We start from the raw sequence: 7,493 nt of genomic DNA, 5'->3' as shown, positions 1-7,493 counted from the left end.
TGGCTTGTACGACCCACTCAGCCAGAGAGACCGAGGGACCAGACTCAGGAGCCCAGCAGGCTTCTTGGGCCAGTGGGCAGCGGAAATGCCTTCCACTCCTCCCCTGATCCTCTGATCCCAGAGCATCCCTCCCCTCTTCTGTCGCTCTTCTTTCCCCCCACCGCTTCCCTCCCTGTACTTCTAGGATCAACGGCCTGGAGGAGCCTTGGAAGGTGGAGGACCCCGCCCAGAAGAAATACCCAGCGGTGCCTCCCTATTCTTCTGACCTGGAGAGATCCCTTCCCACCCCCACTGTCTGCCTCGCCACCCCCCCACACCCCCAGGATCCTCGTGCAGGAGGGGGGCCTGGAGAGTAAAGGACCAAGCTGGGAGCCCAGGTGGCCTCCCTGGCCAAGAGGGCAGGCAAAGTGCCCTCTCGCCTCCCCATCCCCCAATCTCAAGGCCCCCACCCCACCTGTCCACCTCTCCACCTCCTCACTCCTCCTCCCTCCTTCACACACCCCCAGGACCCAGGCAGCCCAGCGGGGACCTTGGAGGGTGGATGACCCTGCTGGGGGGCCCAGCAGGCCCTCCAGCTGGGGAGCTCAGCAGGCCTCCTGGCCTCCTGGGTGGGAGAAACCCAGTTGCAGTTTCTGATCTCCCCAGCCCTCAACGGTCCCTCCAGACCTCCCCCAGCCACCCCCCAGGGGCGCTGGTCCAGTGTGGCTTCCCCTTCCCCACCCCCCTGACTTGCCCCAGGTCCTACCTGGTTGCTGCGGGGTTCCCACAGTCTGCTTGGGTCTCTCAGGTCCCCCGCTGGCATCTGGCAACTGATCTATTTGTGGGAGATGTGATCTCTGCGTCTTCCCAGGCTGTCATCTTGACTCTGCCCCCTTCATTAATATGTAAATAAAATATTAATTAACATTATATCATTATGAACTCAGGATCAATGAACAAGTGTAGGATTAGGACTTCCTTTATACTTTTACAACATTCCTTGAGGCCTTTAGATTTCCTCCTTTGATTTCCCTATCCCTTGTCTTCCCACTCTATTACAGGAGATTGAATACGGTTCCCTGTGTTATACAGTAAGACCTTGTTGTTTATCTATTTCATATATAGTAGTTTGTTATCTGCTAATCCCAAACTCCTAATTTATCTCTTCCCCACCCACTTTCCCCTTTGCTAACCACAAATTTGTTTTCTATGTCTATGAGTCTGTCTCTGTGTTGTAAATAGGTTCATTTGTATCTATTTTAGAAGCCACACGTAAGTAACATCATATGGTGTTTATCTTCCTCTTCCTGACTTATTTCCCTTAGTATGATAATCTCCAGGTCCATCCATGTTGCTTCCAATGGCATTATTTCATTCTTTATCATGGCCCCGTAAGTATTCTATTGTATACATGTAGCAGATCTCTATGTGCTCCTCTGTAGATGGACATTAGGTTGCTCGCATGTCTTGCTACTGTAGATAGTGCTGCTGTGAACATTGGGTGCGTGTATCTTTTCAAATTGCAGTTTTTTCTGGATAGAGGCCCCAGACTGGATTGCTGGGTCACATGGCAACTCTATTTTGAGTTTTTTTAGAAACCTCCATACTGTTTTCTAAAATAGCTGCACCAATTTACATTCCTACCTCAGTGTAGGAGGGTTCCCTTTCTCTCCAGGCCCTCTCCAGCTTTCTTATTTGTAGCCTTTTTCTCTTTTTTTTAAACCTTGAAGATCACCGTTTTTAAAATTTATTTATTTATTTATTTATTTATTTATTTATTTATTAGCTGCATGGGTCTTTGTTGCTGGGCCCGGGCTTTCTCTAGTTGTGATGAGCAGGGGCTGCTCTTCGTTGTGGTGCGCAGGGCTTCTCAGTGCAGTGGCTCTCTTGCTGCGGAGCTCAGGCTCTAGGCTGGCAGGCTTCAGTAGTTGCAGGGTGCGGACTCAGTAGTTGGGGCGCACGGGCTCAGTTGCTCTGCGGCAATGTAGGATCTTCCCGACCAGGGATTGAACCCGTGTCCCCTGCATTGGCAGGTGGGTTCTTAACCACTGCGCCACCAGGGAAGCCCTGTCGACTTTTTAATCATGGCCATTCTGACTGTTGTGAGGTGCTACTCATTGTATTTTTGATTTGCATTTCTCTAATAATTAGTGATATTGAGCATCTTTTCATGTGCCTGTTGGCCATCTGAATATCTCCTTTGGAGAAATGTCTATGTAGGTACATGGACACATCTTATCCTCCAGAGTCATAGTTCACATGAGGGGTTATTCCTGGTATTACACATTCTGTGTGTTTAGATGAATATATAATGATATGTATCCACCATTGTAGTATCATACAGGGTGTTTTCACTACCCTAAAAACCCTCTGTGTTCTGCCTCCCTGCAATACTGTCAACGACTGATTTTTTATGTCTCCATGGTTTTGCCTTTTCCAGAATTCAGGTGGTTGGGAGGGATCATCCAGTGTGCAGGCAGCCCTTTCAGACTGGCTTCTTTCACTAGTAGTATGTGTTTAAGTTTCTTCCATGTCTTTTCATGAATTGGTAACTCATTTTTAGCACTGAATAATATTCCATTGTCTGTTTATACACAGTGTATTTATCCATTCACTTTCTAAAGGACATCTTGAATGCGTCCAAGTTTTGGCAGTTATAAATAAAGTTCCCGTAAGTTCCATGTTCAGGTTTTCATGTGGACATAGATGTCAGCATTTGAGTACATGCCAAGAACAGTGATTCCTGGATTGTGTGAGATGAGTATGTTTAGTTTTGTAGGAAACTGCCAGACTGTCTTCCAAAGTGGCTGCATCATTTTGCATTCCCACTAGTAGTGTATGAATTTGTGTTGCTTTGCATCCTCTCCAGTATTTGCTGTTGTCAGTGTTTTGGATTTTGGCCATCCTAAAAGGTGTGTGGTGGTATCTCATTGTTGTAATTCTCAATTCCTGGGACTTCCCTGGTGGCACAGTGGTTAAGAGTCTGCCTGCCAATGCAAGGGACATGGGGTTTGATCCCTGGTCCAGAGACCACATGCCCACATGCCACGGGCACTAAGCCCATGTGCCACAACCACTGAGCCTGCACTCTAGAGCCCGGCCAGCCACAAACTACTGAGCCCATGTGCCGCAAGTACTGAAGCACCTAGGGCCAGTGCTCAGCAACAAGAGAAGCACTGAAATAAGAAGCCTGTGCACCACAACAAAGAGTAGCCCACCCTTGCTACAGCTAGAGAAAGCCCTCGCAGCAAACGAAGACCCAATGCAGCCAAGAACAAATAAATAAATAAATTTATAAAAAAATCTCAATTCCCTAATGACATGTGATATTGAACACCTTTTCATATGTTTCCTTGCCGTGTGTATATCTTCTTAGTGAGGTGTCTGTTAAGACCTTTTGCCCATTTTTAAAAATTAGACTCTCCATTTTCTTATTGCTGTTTTAAGAATTCTTTGTAAATGTTGAATGAGAGTCCTTTATCAGATCTGCCTTTTGCAGATATTTTCTCGTAACCTGTGGCTTGTCTTTCCTTTCTCTTGACATTGTCTTTTGCAGAGCAGAAGTTTTGAATTGTCATGAAGTCCAGTTTACCAATTATTTCTTTCCTGGATTGTACTTTGGTGTTGTATTTAAAATATCCTCATCATACTTGTCACCTAGATTTTCTTCTGTGTTATCTTCTGGGAGTTCTGTGGTTTTGCATTTTAGTGTGATCCATTTGAGTTACTGTTTGTGGAAGGTGTAAAGTCTGTGTCTAGATTCATTTTTTTTTCGCGTGTGGATGTCCAATTATTCCAGCATCATTTGTTGAAAAGACTATCCTTGTTCTACTGTCCTTTGCTGCCTTTGTCAAAGATTAATTGTCTATGTTTGTGTAAGTATTTCTAGGCTCTGTATTCTGTTTCATACATTTATTTTGTTATTCTTTTATGAATATCATCCTGTCTTGATCACTGCAGCTTTATAGTAAGTTTTGAAGTCAGGTGGAGTCAGTCCTCAGACTTGCTTTTCTTTACTTAAAAGTCTGTTCCTAGTTGCTCCAAACCTGTACAACTCCTTTATTTCAGTGGGTTCATGCATGTCTGAGTTTTAATCCTTCCTGCTCTTACGAAGCCTATCCTGACCACCTTATCAGTCACTTCACTTTCTTTGTTTATTTAATAATTTATATTGAAATTTGTAGCTAGTCATCTTTTCTTTTTTGTTTTTAAATTTTATTTATGTATTTATTATTTTTGGGGGTACACCAAGTTCAATCATCTGTTTTTATACACATATCCCCGTATTCCCTCCCTCCCTTGACTCCCCCCCAACCCTCCCTCGAGTCCCCCCCACCCTCCCTGTCCCAGTCCTCTAAGGCATCTTCCATCCTCGAGTTGAACTCCCTTTGTTATACAACAGCTTCCCACTGGTTATCTACTTTACACTTGGTAATATATATATGTCTGTGCTACTCTCTTGCTTCGTCTCAGCTTCCCCTTCACCTCCCGGCCCCTCCCAAGCCTCGAGTTCTCCAGTCCATTCTCTGCACCTGCGTCCTTGTTCTTGTCCCTGAGATCATCAGTACCATTTTTAGATTCCGTATATGTGAGTTAGCATACAATATCTGTCTTTCTCTTTCGGACTGACTTCACTCTGTATGACAGACTCTAGGTCTATCCACCTCATTACATAGAGCTCCATCTCATCCCTTTTTATAGCTGAGTAATATTCCATTGTATATATATGCCACATCTTCTTTATCCATTCATTTGTTGATGGGCATTTAGGTTGCTTCCATGTCCTGGCTATTGTAAATAGTGCTGCAATAAACATTATGGTACATGTTGCTTTTGGGATTATGGTTTTCTTTGGGTATATGCTCAGTAGTGGGATTACTAGATCATATGGTCGTTCTAGTTGTAGTTTTTTAAGGAACCTCTGAATTGCTTTCCATAGTGGTTGTACCAACTTACAATCCCACCAATAGTGCAGGAGAGTTCCCTTTTCTCCACACCCTCTCCAACATTTGTTGTTTCCAGATTTTGTGATGATGGCCATTCTGATCGGCGTGAGGTGACACCTCATTGTGGCTTTGACTTGCATTTCTCTAATGATTAGTGATGTTGAGCATCTTTTCATGTGTTTGTTGGCCATCTGTTTGTCTTCTTTGGAGAAATGTCTATTTAGGTCTTCCGCCCATTTGTGGATTGGGTTATTTGCTTTTTTGGTATGAAGCTGCATGAGCTGCTTGTATATTTTGGAGGTTAATCCTTTGTCCGTTGTTTCATAGGCAACTATTTTTTCCCATTCTGAGGGTTGCCTTTTAGTCTTGTTTATGGTTTCTTTCGCTGTGCAAAAGCTTTTAAGTTTTATGAGGTCCCATTTGTTTATTCTTGATTTTATTTCCATGATTCTAGGAGGTGGGTCAGAAAGGACCTTGCTTTGATGGATGTCATAGAGTGTTCTGCCTATGTTTTCCTCGAGGAGTTTGATAGTGTCTGGCCTTCCATGTAGGTCTTTAATCCATTTGGAGTTTCTTTTTGTGTATGGTGTTAGGAAGTGTTCTAAGTTCATTCTTTTACATGTTGCTGTCCAATTTTCCCAGCACCACTTATTGAAGAGGCTGTCTTTTTTCCATTGTATATTCGTGCCTCCTTTGTCAAAGATAAGCTGCCCATATATGCTTGGGTTTACCTCTGAGTTCTTTATTCTGTTCTATTGATCTCACTTTCTATTTTTGTGCCAGTACCATACTGTCTTGATCATGGTGGCCTTGTAGTATAGTTTGAAGTCAGGAAGCCTAATTCCACCAACTCCGTCTTTCCTTCTCAAGATTGCTTTGGCTATTCGGGGTCTTTTGTGTTTCCCTACAAATCGTAAGATTTCTTGTTCTAGTTCTGTGAAAAATGCCGTTGGTAATTTGATCAGGATTGCGTTGAATCTGCAAATTGTTTTGGGTAAGAGAGTCATTTTCACAATATTGATTCTTCCAATCCAAGAACATGGTATGTCCCTCCATCTGTTTGTGTCATCTCTGATTTCTTTTATCAGTGTCTTAAAGTTTTCTGCATACAGATCTTTTGCCTCCTTAGGCAGATTTACTCCTAGGTATTTTCTTCTTTTGGTTGCAATGGTAAATGGGAGAGTTTCCTTAATTTCTCTTTCTGCTCTTTCGTTGTTAGTGTATAGGAATGCAAGAGATTTCTGTGCATTCATTTTGTATCCTGCTACTTTACTAAATTCATCTATCAGTGCTAGCAGTTTTCTGGTAGCATCTTTAGGGTTTTCTATATATAATATCATGTCATCTGCAAAGAGTGACAATTTGACTTCTTCTTTTCCAATTTGGATTCCTTTTATTTCTTTGTCTTCTCTGATTGCTGTGGCTCAAACTTCTAAAACTATGTGGAATCTTCTCCCTTTTTTTCCTGATGAGTCTGGCTAATGGTTTATCAATTTTGTTATCTTCTCAAAGAACCAGCTTTTAGTTTTATTGATCTTTGATGTTGTTTCCTTCATTTCTTTTGCATTTATTTCTGATATGATCTTTCTGATTTCTTTCCTTCTGCTCACTTTGGGGTTTTTTTGTTCTTTCTGTAATTGTTTTAGGTGTTAAGGTTAGGTTGTTTATTTGATATTTTTCTTGTTTCTTGAGCTAGGACTGTATTGCTATCAACTTCCCTCTTAGAACTGCTTTTGCTGCATCCCATAGATTTTGGGTTGTTGTGTTTTCATTGTCATTTGTTTCTAGGTATTTTTTGATTTCCTCTTTGATTTCTTGAGTGATTTCTTGGTTGTTTAATAGCATATTGTTTAGTCGCCATGTGTTTGTATTTTTTCCAGTTTTTTTCCAGTAATTGATATGTAGTCTCATGTCACTGTGGTCAGAGAAAATGCTTGATACGATTTCAATTTTTTTGAATTTACTGAGGCTTGATTTGTGACCCAAGATGTGATCTCTCCTAGAAAATTTTCCATGTGCACTTGAGAAGAAAGTGTATTCTGTCGTTTTGGGATGGAATGTCCTATAAATATTCATTAAGTCGAGATGGCCTAATGTGTCATGTAAAGGTTGCATGTCCTTATTTATTTTCTGCTTGGATGATCTGTCCATTGATGTAAGTGGGGTGTTCAAGTCTCGTCCTATTATTCTGTTACTGTCGATTTCCCCTTTTATGGCTGTTAGCATTTGCCTTATGTATTGAGGTGCTCCTATGTTGGGTGCATAGATATTTACAGTTGTTCTATGTTCTTCTTGGGTGGATCCCTTGATCATTCTGTAGTGTCCTTCCTTGTCTCTTGTAATAGTCTTTACTTTAAAGTCCAATGTGTCTGATATGAGTATTGCTACTCCAGCTTTCTTTTGACTTCCATTTGCATGGAATATCTTTTTCCATCCCTTTACTTTCAGTCTATATATGTCCCTTGGTCTGAAGTGGGTTTCTTGTAGGCAGCATATGTAAGGGTCTTGTTTTTGTATCCATTCAGCCAGTTTATGTCTTTTGGTTGGAGCATTTAATCCATGTACAAT

Source organism: Hippopotamus amphibius, chromosome 13 (assembly GCF_030028045.1).
Source record: "Hippopotamus amphibius kiboko isolate mHipAmp2 chromosome 13, mHipAmp2.hap2, whole genome shotgun sequence".
NCBI classification, from domain to species: domain Eukaryota; kingdom Metazoa; phylum Chordata; class Mammalia; order Artiodactyla; family Hippopotamidae; genus Hippopotamus; species Hippopotamus amphibius.
Note: the sequence above shows the minus strand (reverse complement) of the source record.